Genomic DNA, 12,605 nt, shown 5'->3' on the forward strand with positions numbered 1-12,605 from the left:
TGCTGGAACAGAAAAGGTTCTTTCCCAAACTGTTCCCACAAAGTTGGAAGCACATAACTGTCCAAAATGTTGTGGTCTGCTGTTGTAATACAATTTCCCCTCACTGGAACTAAGGGGTCTAGGCCAGTTTACTAAGGAATATCTAGGAGAAAGAAATTTCAGGAACTGAGTTTTTGCAGTGGTGGCATCCTATAACAGCACCATGGTGGAATTCAGGGAGCTCTTTAGAATGATTCACTTATTCACAAATGTTTGTAAACAAACTGCAGGGTTAGATGCTTGATTTTCTATACCTGTGGCAATAGGACTAAATACAACAACTAACTTTAATGATTGAGGTGTGGCCTAATACCTTTACATACATACATATATGCTATATTGCCAAAAATATCCGTTCATCTGCCTTCACACACGAAATTGAGTGATATCCTATTCTTAATCCATAGGGTTTAACATGATGTGCCCACCCTTTGCAGCTATAACAGCTTCAACTATTCTGGGAAGGTTTTCCACAAGGGTTAGGAGTGTGTTTATGGGAATTTTTGACCATTCCTCCAGTAGCACATTTATGAGGTCAGGCACTGATGTTAGATGAGAAGGCCTGGCTCACAGGTACCATGCTGGAATTCACTGAGCTCCTGAGAGTGACCCATTCTTTGTAGAAGCAGTCTGCAGGCCTAGGTGCCTGTGGCCCATGGAAGTGATTGGAACACCTGAATTCAATAATTTGGATGGATGACTAAATACTTTTGGAAATACTATATATATATATATATATATATATATATATATATATATATATATATATATATATATATATATACACACATACATAAGTGTGTGTGTGTATATATGTGTGAAATTTATGGATCAATTTACACAGCTCTATGAATGTATACTTACTTTGACATATTTAAAAATAAAAATTGATGTAAAACTTTATACTGTACACTCATTATTTAATATACCTGGCTTGCACTTACACTTATTGGTCACTTCATGATGTTGGCCTCATTTCTTCTGAAATCAAGGGTTTGTATAAAGTGTTTTATAGGGACTTTTATTAGCAAGAGGAGGAACATGTGGACTGTAGCTCCTCCTCACACCTTCAGGCTTTAACAGTTGATGCCTTAATAGTCAAAGTGTGTGGTGGAAAGAACTACTGTTGTTATTGTCCTCTCTATGGAACAGCACATTTTACGTTTTAGTGGGTGGACTGAGAGGGTGGGGTTAATTAGAGATAGGTTGTCCCTTGTCATTGGCTTTGGCATTTACAGTGGTATGCAAAAGTTTGGGCACCCCTGATAATTTTAATGATTTGCCTTTATAAATCATTGGTTGTTCGGATCAGCAATTTCAGTTGAATATATCATATAGCAGACGAACACAGTGATATTTGAGAAGAGAAATTAAGTTTATAGGATTTACAGAAAGTGTGCAATAATTATTTAAACATAATTAGGCAGGTGCATAAGTTTGGGCACTCTTGTCGTTTTAGTGATTTGAATACCTTTAGCACTAAGTATTGGAACACAATTTTTTTTTAAGCTCAGTGACCCTTGACGTACATACACAGGTGATTCCAATTATGAGAAAGAGTTAAGGTGGCCAACTGCAAGTGTTTCTCCTCTTTGCATCTTCTCTGAAGAGTGGCAACATGGGAGCCTCAAAACAACTCTCAAATGACCTGAAAACAAAGATTGTTCAACATCATGGTTTAGGGAAAGGATACAAAAAGCTATCTCAGAGATTTCAGCTGTCAGTTTCCACTGTGAGGAACATAGTGAGGAAATGGAAGACCACAGGCACAGTTCTAGTTAAGGCCAGAAGTGGCAGGCCAAGAAAAAGATGGTGAGAACAGCCATAGTCAACCCACAGACCAGCTCCAAAGACCTACAACATCATCTTGCTGCAGATGGTGTCACTGTGCATTGTTCAATTATTCAGCGCTCTTTGCACAAGGAGAGGCTATATGGGAGAGTAATGCAGAAGAAGCATTCCAAGACAAACACCTGCTACCCACAGGACAATTTGGTAGCGGTTCCATCATACTGTGGGGCTGTGTGGCCAGTGCAGGTGCTGGGAATCTTGTTAAAGTTGCGGGTTGCATGGATTCCAGTCAATATCAGCAGATATTGAAGTATCCAGCACCAGGGCTGGATACTTCAACAAGACAACGACCCTAAACACTGCTCAAAATCTACTAAGGCATTCATGCAGAGGAACAAGTACAACGTTCTGGAATGGCCATCACAGTCCCCAGACCTGAATATTATTGAAAATCTGTGGTGTGTTTTAAAGCGGGCTGTCCATGCTTGGAAACCATCAAACTCGACTGAACTGGAGATGTTTTGTAGAGAAGAATGGTCCAAAATACCTTCAACCAGAATCCAGAGTCTCATTGGAAGCTATAGGAAGTGTTTACAGGCTGGTATTTCTGCCAAAGGAGGATCTACTACATATAGAAGTAAATGTTTCTGTGGGGGTGCCCAAACTTATGCACCTGCCTAATTGTGTTTAAATAATTATTGCACACTTTCTGTAAATCCTATAAAATTAACTTCACTTCTCAAACATCACGTTGTTCATCTGCTATATGATACATTTAACTGAAATTGCTGATCCGAGCAACCAATGATTTATAGGGCAAATCATGAAAATTATCAGGGGTGCCCAAACTTTCACCTAGCACTGTAAGTGCATAGAATGCATTTTAAGTATTTTTTTCACTTTCTGAGATAATTTCTCTGGTGATGCATGCTATTAAGTTTCTCATGCAGCTCCTGCAGATTCAGGTGCTCTCCTTTCTATCGAGACTAAGGTCACTCCACCTGTACTGCTGATTCAGCACATATGCACATCCAAACATTTCTAGTGGCTATACACCAATGCAGTCAGCCAAATGCACAGCACATCCTCAGTGTCAAAACTTATATTTCTATCACTGGAGAGACAGAGTGAGATTAAAAGAGAGTAAAAGGTTTTAAAGGAGAGTCTAAAGGCTGGATGGGAATGTATTCAGCTTTGAAAAATGAGGCCAGTGATTTTCAGAACCGTGGACAGCAACATTCATCTGTTTCAGCACCATGGACAGAGGCACCACAGACAAAGCAGGTTGTTTTGGGAATGCCTAATGTAGATCTCCACTTCTAGTTTCTGGTAGCCAACAAAATGTAACATACTATATGATATGTTTGTAGATGAGGAGGGTGTGCATGTCTTTATGAACATTTTTAATATAATTTTGATATTTCATGATTCAAACCAATATTATATATATTTTAGTTAAACACTGAAATTAAGTAAATATAACTCATTTATTTTTTATTTATTTTGATGCGAATTAGTACATGTTTTGTAATTTGATATGTGAAAATCACTAATAATAAATAAGTGCTTTGGTTATGCTCTAAGTTAATATATAAGTTAAGAAAAGGTCCACCTTAAAGGTGACTTCCACATATTTTATATTCATTTAATATGTTTCTATTGATAAATCTCATTGACCTTGCAGTTTTAATATTGTAAAAATAAAATAAAACACAGTAGATGCCACAAGGTATGTATTATTTTATTCTAATATTTTAAATTTAGCAAACTAACAGTAATTGAAATGGCATAAGTGTGTTCTCAGTAGAAGATGCATAACTAATTAATCAGCAAAACATAGAATTTGACCAGGACACACAGAGTAATGCATACAATTATACTTCAAACACTTTTTTTATACTTCTGAATGTTTTTACTCCTGCAAAGGACACACGTGGCTTCCATCCTGACTGACTCTCATCTAACGTAGCTTTTCTTCAATGCAATGTTTTTCATTTCAAACACAGACATTCATTATTTCACAATTCAATTCTCTTTTCTGGAATTCAGCCCTACAAATATCAACCATTCATATAAAGTCTTAGTTCTTTACAGGTTCTGAAGGATGAGCACATCATCAACCTACCCACAATCCACCTGAATGTTGATTTCCAAAGTGAAAATAAGTTAACAAATCCACCAGAGAGAATAGGAGACAAAGACTCACCATTTCACAGTGAACGGTACTAACTGCGTATAATTAGACCAGAGAAGTCCCCAAATAAATAAACCATAAAATGTACCTTCATATTAGCACAGATCACATATTGTGTTTCCTCAATGTGTTTATTTTAACAAATGAACAGTAACTGTGCTTTAAAATGAGAGACGTGTGATTCTCTATAGAAGATGTTCTGCTTCTTATTCTCACTTTGAAAATCCATAAAGCCAGAACTTTTTCATGAGACTATATTCAGGCCTTAATTTAGTAATATGTTGCTGGTCAATCTCAATGTTTTACTACACTGCAGTGAACGCAGCTCATATCTGCTGATCATCCTTCAGAGAACCAAGTCTTAATTTCAATCAGCAGAACAATCACTAACTAGAAATAAAAGCTACAGATTAAAGACTGGAGCTCATTTGAGGTGTGAAAAGGTCCAAATCTTCACTCATGATCATCTTAGGAAACTAGCGATGTGAGCGCTGAGCAGCAGCATTGGAGCTTCTCACGTGAGAGTAAACAACGTCTTCTGGCTCTTCTCTCTTCACTCTCCCCCCTTTGGCTTTCTTCTCTTTGATGTGGATGGCAGCGTAAGGTAGGTTCTCAGGGTTCTGCTCCTGTAAGAATGAACATCATCATTTACTGAAAAATACTCCATTTAAAACTTGAAGAGTATTTGCTGGGCTACTTCAAAATACTGAATGAATGTCAAAGAGAATCATTTTTCTATAGAAGATTAAATGTTTTATTGTTTGATTCCTATATAAAAGTTGTGATATATAAAAGTTGAAATATTAAATTTTGTTACATACAGGACAGACTGAGAACTCCTGATTTTGCCCTTCAGCAAGACAAAGCTTTATTTGAAGGAACACATGTTGTGGGTTTATTAATGTGTTTTTGTATTTGTTATATAATAAATTATTCTATGTAGTATTATATGTAGTAATGCACAATAAACAATTTAATATGAAAATGACCATTACCCTATACCCTACCCTACCATATATACTGTAAGGTATGTTTAGTTTCTTTTAATTTCATCAGTTTTAGGCAGTGTCAGGTCTGGAGTTTATTGCATTGAGGTTAATAAGTCACTAATATGTCAAGATTTGTTCCATATTATAATGTATCTTCATGAACATTTATGCAAAGTTAATGCATCAGTTACAATTGAACGAAAGTTAAATTTAAAAATTAAATTAAACAAAATACACATTCGGTTAATTTCAGTCTAACAGTATTCCCAACTTCTATGTCTCTGGTTATTAAAAATCTTCGAAGTGATACTTACTTTAAGATATGACTTACAAATTATTGAAAATTTCTTAAGCACTTTTGAGCTTTGAATACATGAATTTTAATACAATTTAATGAATACAAATCTACTACAGAATATGGAACAATTACTAAAGTGTCATTGACTCATTAAACTCTTATTAAAAATCTGCCGCTATTTAGAGCCTATAGGAAAACAAATATCGGCAATTTTATATTTATAAAATGGGAACTTAGATAATAATTTATGCTGGACAATTTGCGTAACAAGATATAGCTATATAATTACGCATTTATGGCAAAAATATGGCCATTTTTTTTTTTTAATTTTCTTATTTCTATTTCTTTTCTTCACATCTTAAAGCAAATTGAAATTGCATATTTTTATTTTATTGTGTTGTCTGTGGATGTGTTAACTTATTTTCACTTAGAAAATCAGAAAAATGTCATGTGACTGTTCAAAGATTTACACATGGCTGATTATCCAAGTGTTCATTGTGCTTCATTATTAAAAGCATGGAGAACAGATACAGGCAGATTTATCACTTAAAGAAATTTCACCCATATCAGATCCTCAGCAGTAAAAGAGTAAGTGTATAAAGAGTACCTGTCTGGTGGTCCTTTCATTCACAGCCCCCCGCTGAACCTCCTCTGTAGAGCAGATAACACTTCACAATCACTTTCAGATACAGTTTAATGAGGCAGAACTCATTTGAAAGCATTACAATTATTTTCTTTCTATTAAAATGTTCAGCTACGTGTCATAATGAACACTTACCACCAGCGCCGTGTTCAGATTTTCTCAGTTTATGGATGAAAATGGTTTGAGCGCAGATTACAGCCACACACACTGCTGAGAAAACTGCCAGAGTCAGCATTACAGGACCTACAGGATCTTCAGTAAGACAGGAATCATCAACACATTGTAAACATGAATAGAGAAATTCAAGCCATTTCCCATCTAACTATTTTAGTTTGAATTTTATGTTAATATTCCATCATTTACTTTTACTCTCTCATAGTACAGACAGATTTATTCACAATGCTGATGACAAGAATCAAAGACTTGAAGTGTTTAGTGCCTCTAACAAGTCACTACCTTCCACAGCATAAAAGAAAATCTGAATCAGCCTTTATTTCCTCACCAACATTAAATTAATCAAATGAGCAAATATTCATAAACTTGTGTGGTTGGACTGGTGGTCATGGATAGTAAATAAAATATATGTTGCTGATATTATGACCCCTGGTTCCTATCAACACCACTGTAAATAAATTTGCATAAAAAGTTTCTCTACAATGAACCATTTCACTCCATCACTCTGACTAACTTTGCTTCATTCATTTTCATTTCATTTCAAGTTCAGTTTGAAATCAAAACTATGAACTAATGTCTATTGTAACCCAGGTGAAAGTAGTCATTGGTTATTAAATAGTTCAATTCAATTAAATAATTTACTTTAGTGATATTATAAACATCTAAAATAGATAAATAGAATTAAAAACATTATTTCATGGTTTTGGTCATTTATTTTATCATTGGTTAAAGTTGATATATCATATCATATCTATCAGCAAATCACCGCATTGATAGTCGTTCTCTCCCGGAGGATTCTGGTGTAGAATCGAGGAAGCAAGAACAGGTGAAGTCGCGTTGACAATAGCTCCAGTAAGAAGAAAGAAATCTAAGTGTATTTGACTATTTATTTTGTTCCTGTAAGAGTTTTGTTTACCCTTCTGTCTATGTCGATAGACTGTGGTTTTGTTCAGCGTTTTAGTTTGAATTACTCTCGAGAATCGCGGAAGAAAAGTTTTGAGGAGCACGCATCCAGCGCGTGATCAGGGAAAATAGATGGCGAGCCACCAGAGGTAGGAGCTACGACTGAACTGTGTGTTGTGCGTCGAAAGAAACGTCTTTTTTTTTCTCCCATCCGGGGAGAGTGGACATCGCAGAGAAGGCCGGGTGCTTCAGCCTTTCCCTTCCTCTCCCTGCTGAGGATCTATCACCAACCGTGGTAAGACTGTTCAAGTTTGAACCGTTACTTTCTCTCTGAATCACGTGAGCAGTGCGTGGAGTGCTCGCGCTGCTGAGTGAGAGGGAGCGTCTCCCTTTCATTTGCTAAAGGACTGTTTTGCACTAAGGACTCGATTTAATGGACATTGATACAGTTAACCGTTTTATGGTTCATGTTATGTATATACTTTGAACGTGTTTAACTGTAAGGTTGATTGATACTGCATTTACTGGTGTTAACTTTCTCATGCGGGCTTAGTGAGATGCCCTATGTTTTTTTTTTGGTTGTAATAACCTACTGATAGAGGGTAATACCAAATGCTTTTCATTTAGTTATAACAAAAATAGGCCTAAATTGATTAACATTGAAGATGGATAATTAAAAATAATTTAAAAAAATTGTTATATCAAATAACTGCAAACTAATACTAGAACACTAATAAGAGCTCAACTGAGATACTAATTAAACTACTAAAACCAACTAAGTTAAGTTAACTAGAGGTTAAGAATTCAAAAATCGGTTTTCCTAACTTAAAGGGTAACTGAGTAAGACTTGTTTGACTCTCTTTGCATTCATATGCAATTATTTATCTCTGTTATATGTCGTGTCTGTAATGTCTTGAAGGATCCTATTTCTTAATAATACATTTCTACTACTTTTCTTTTCTCTTTTATTTTTGATAAAGCCGGCAATTCTAAACTTAATTTTTGGTCTGTGGTGTTTTCTCCGTTTTCTATGGTCAATTACTCTTTAACCAATTACTGCTCTTTTACGAATCTAGTTCTAGTCCAACAACAACAACTGTCTTTTAACATTGTAGTAAGTGCTACACTATACTGTATAAATAATGTATGATGTGTGGTCTTACAACACAAGTTACAAAACCTGTTTCTGTCACATTTTCTATTTTCTCTTTTGATGTTGATACATATCATTGACTTGAAGCTTTGAAGCCCAAAGTGTTGATAGAATTACACATAAATAAAACAAGTATACTACAAGTTCCTAGTAGCACACAGGAACACTTACTCAGTTCTACTGATGTTCCATTGCCAAAGATAATCTTCCCACAAACTGCCACAGCGCAGTAGTAAGTTCCAGTGTGGTGCTGGTCGAGGATGTTCTTAGAGAACTCATACAGAAAGCAGTTTGTAGAAGAGCTGATCTCACACTGACGGCTGCTGCTGTTCTGATGAGTGTAAATGATTTCAGGCAAGGATTGTCCTGCAGCAGCTCTGAACCAGAGCACTCGGAGATCTGCTGCTCTGATCTCAGACATGACCGTGCACTGCAGAGTGACCGACTCTCCTGGAGAAACTGACCACCGTTCTACAGTTTGGAGCACTGAGGTGTTTAACTGCCCTGGAAAATAGAAAACAGTCAGTGGAAGTAATTATATTAAATAGTAACAGTGTCATCACAGGATAAAACCTGTACAATAACAGCATAACAGTAAAAAAGTGCAGATATTAAGAGGCTAAAGCGTGTTTATAATAACTAATGGACATCTACAGAAACATAATATGTATATTTTCACTAGAAATAGCCATGATGCATTTGAAACTGGCCTCAAATAACAGACTGTAAGTATGTACAATGAAAAGGAAGGTTTATTTATAACATTTCAAACACGAGAATGATTCAATGCTTTAGACTCAAAACTGAAGCAGAAAACAATAAATGAATATTTTACCTGTGACCGCTAAGAATGTAGCAGTAGAGAAGTTCAGCTGTCCTGAAGTTTTCTTTCCAGTCTCTCCACAGAAGTACATTCCTTCATCTTCTTTAGTGACGCGTTCAATACTGAGAGAAATGCCACTCGCTATTCTGTTGAGTTTAAATCTCGTTTTGTCGAGTTGATTTGAAATCACGGCCGCCTTTCCCTCTAACTGTGATCCCACTTCCAGTGGCACATGCTCCAGTCTTTGTTTGTACCACATCATAACCTCTTTAATAGAGTTGTCTCCAAATGTGCAGGTGAGATTGACCGCTTTACCAGCCTCAGCTGAGATGACCAATGGCTCTGAATTTCTCAGTGCTTGAGCAGAATCTGTAAAACAAAGTTCAGTGAATAAAAAAAAAAAAACTTGAATATATTTAAAAATAATTAAAAACAAAAACTTTTTTATGGTAGCTTTATGAAACTTACCTATTCTGTAGAGAAGTAAGACGATCATCACAGCTGGATCCATCATCAGTAAAACATCAGTTATAACTCAAAGGCCAATATTCTAAATTGTAGCACCGCATAAAGCACCAAACTACATTAGCTTCTGGGGTCTTATACTGAAGCTCATTGGCTGTTAAAAGTCACATGGTTCTTTCTGTCTGCTTGACTTGATCTGTTTGACCACAAAACATGCCCTGTGCTCTGGGCTCTGGGCTCTTATCAGTAGTTGTGGTTATTATTGTCTTAGTCTTTAACAGAGACTGTTAGCAGCTCTACAGAGAAACGCTCATATATGAGAAGCTCAGAATATCAACTTGTGAGGGTTTAAAGACCAGATTAACTGCAGAAATAGGGGTCTAGGGTTGTTTGGTTTTCATTAATACAGTAAAATTTCACCCCTGTTTTAGAAATTAATATACAAATTTAGGCTGCAAACAACTTTTTGCTATAAATTCAATTAATATTTAGTTTTGCTCTACATACAGGTTACTTTCTGCCAGTTTCTTTTGACCGGCTTCTCATTCTTTATTTATTTGGGTTTCATTTATCATTTTATTATTATTTTATTATATTTAATTAGTAAATTAGACTTTTAGAATTACAAAATAATTTGTATTTGTATTTGATTTGTATTTTTAAAAATAAAAATTATTAAAATTCAGGGAATGTTTGTGATACAGACTGACATTAATTCAATACTTTTAATCTGTTTATTTTGATTGATTCACCACATGTTCACACAACTTAAACTGAACTTTTCAAAATATGCAAAAAATAAAACACATAAAAATGGAGATTTAACATTTTTTCCTGACAGTGATGATATGCAACTAGAAACTGGTAAATGTAATATGACAGTCTAAATACCCCCTCAGTGACAAACTGGAGGAAGACAAGCTTCATGAAGAAGCTAAATTTTCTAAATGTAAGTTCATGTAAAATACATACAGTGTAATACTAACATTGTAGTAAATCATTTTTTAATGTAAGTTTTACATACTTCCATTTAATTCAGTGTGAATCTTCATAGCACAGCCTTTTGCCAATTATGTTCACTACACTTGCAAACCAGCAAATAAACTTGGCTTGATTGTGTGGAACCACAGCAAGTTAATCAAAAACAACTAGATGCTTTTGCAAAGAGAAGTAAACAGTAAAGACTTATTCTAGTGAGTAAAACAACCATTTATTGCAATTTTACGTTTGAGTAAAACATTTTCTACAATTATTCTTGTTTAAAATACCATTAAATCTGAATTTGAAATCTATATATTGTTGTCTCATTGCAAAAGCGTTTGATTTGTTTGAAGTGTTTTATTTTTTCTTCCAAATTATAATTAAAATCAGGTAAAGTAACAAATCTAATGCTTCAAATGGAAAATAAAATATAACATCACCAGAGTGGCCTCTAAGTTACCTATCAGAAGACATTCAGAACACATTCAGAACACTTTAAAAACTCAGCATTTATTTGCATCTTGAGAGTCATTGCATGTAATAAAAAATCCTTCTACACTTAAAACACATCACACGTATAGAAACTCTACAAAGAACACATTTAAATCTGTTTGGGGTTTTTTTCTACCAATTTTTGTGTACATCTCTATGTATTTGTTTAAGGTTAACTTCCATAACTTTGTGGAGGCCACATTTTATTTTATTTTTCTCCCAATATGTTAAACAAAGCAAATAAACAGTAACTGTGTATATAGATCTGTTCTCCATACAGCCTGAAACACGTCTTCTACATTTCCATTGAGAGCGAACAATATCAGACATCTGAGCTCATTAATGTGTTTGTCACACATCTGAGTGACCACACACTCTAAAACTGTTCTCGCTTGGCTCCTTCAGAGAACTGACACTTCATACCAGACCAGACTGCTTTTTTTCAGTCATGCAGTTTTGATCTCAGAGCAAAGTGAAGCACATGATTGTAGATCCTGACTGAAATCAGCACAAACACAAACAAACAGATACAGATTACAAAGCTGACAGTAACAGAAAACATCCCCAAACTTCACTTCTGCTGCTACAAGAGAAGAGAGTCCAGTGAGTCAGTGATTGTTGGGGTCAGTAACTGAGAAGTATCTGACTTCAGAGTAAACACTGTGTCCAGAGCGTCCACTCTTCATTCTCAGGCTTTTGGCTGCATAATTCAGCTCCACAGCAGCAGAGTTCTGTAGAGATGAATATGAAATATTAAAGGCTGAAGATTAGAGAACTCTATAAGAATTAGACAGCGTCAGTGTGGATGAGAGAACATGTAGTACCTGACTGGCTTTGTTCTCCACCACCGAATCGTGATCTCTCCCTATGATGTAGTAAAGAAAGATCACAGTGTCATATTTACAGTTTAGATCAGAGAATATGACCTCAGTGCTGGTCACTTTAAAATGCAGAAATGCTTATAAAAGGAAGGCAAATAAAAGCCAGTATAAAAGAAGAAATGGGAGCAGATGTTGAGCTCAACTGAATAAATGGTGTTAGTCTATTAATACTGAACATGTGTCCAGTAAAGTGCGGCCAGTACTGGAGTAATATATTCACTCTCCTGTGTTGATGTAAGAACTCTTTGTGCTGATTCGATACAAGCTGTAGTTTGTCTATACTCTTTTTGAAGATGTCAGAGAACAATGTATTACAATAACCTGAACTGCAGAAAACAAACATATACTGTCTTAGCATCATGCAGTGTGAGGTCAGGCCTGACCAAAGTTTTTGATTTTTATTATTTTGTTTGTTTCTTTCTTTTGTACATGTTCAGTAAATATTACCAAACCATTGCATTTTTAAGAGAGACATGTAAAGGGTCTGTTAAAAATTCATAATCAATCATTATTTACAAAAGCATAAAGACATCGTACATAATAGATTAAGCTACACTCACCCCTGCAGATTTGAATGGCTTGAATGCAGATCACAATCACACAGATTCCCAAAGCTGTTCCCAGATAGAACACAGTGGGACTTGCTGTAAGACATTACAATTGATACTACTGTATATTAACATTCACGGATGTTCAAACCTGGACAGCAGCAGATCATGATCTTTCACTGCAATGAAAAGAGCTTCAGTTCAATCTATGAATGATGCACAGGTCATAGA

The sequence above is a fragment of the Pygocentrus nattereri genome, chromosome 8 (genome assembly GCF_015220715.1).
Source record: "Pygocentrus nattereri isolate fPygNat1 chromosome 8, fPygNat1.pri, whole genome shotgun sequence".
Lineage (NCBI taxonomy): Eukaryota > Metazoa > Chordata > Actinopteri > Characiformes > Serrasalmidae > Pygocentrus > Pygocentrus nattereri.